Here is a 261-nt window from a genome sequence, read left to right on the forward strand (position 1 = left end):
GAGGCGCAGCGGAGGAAGAAGACGCCGGTTACGTACGGTAGAATGTTCAGCGTGACGAATGATGGCGATTGGAGGGCAGGCGACGTCCGCCACGTCATCGACTCGCGTAGGCAGAGGGGCTGCCTTGTCGGCGCTGGTCTGTAGTCGCGTTGTTGGGTGATCAGGGAACGGCTCGGAGCGCACGGAAGGGGATGAGGACGGGTCGTGGAGTTGAAGTGCGAGCTCCGCTTCTCCTGCTTCATACGCTACCTGACTTGCTGA

The sequence above is a fragment of the Pristis pectinata genome, chromosome 9, assembly GCF_009764475.1.
Source record: "Pristis pectinata isolate sPriPec2 chromosome 9, sPriPec2.1.pri, whole genome shotgun sequence".
In the NCBI taxonomy this organism is placed as follows: Eukaryota; Metazoa; Chordata; class Chondrichthyes; order Rhinopristiformes; family Pristidae; genus Pristis; species Pristis pectinata.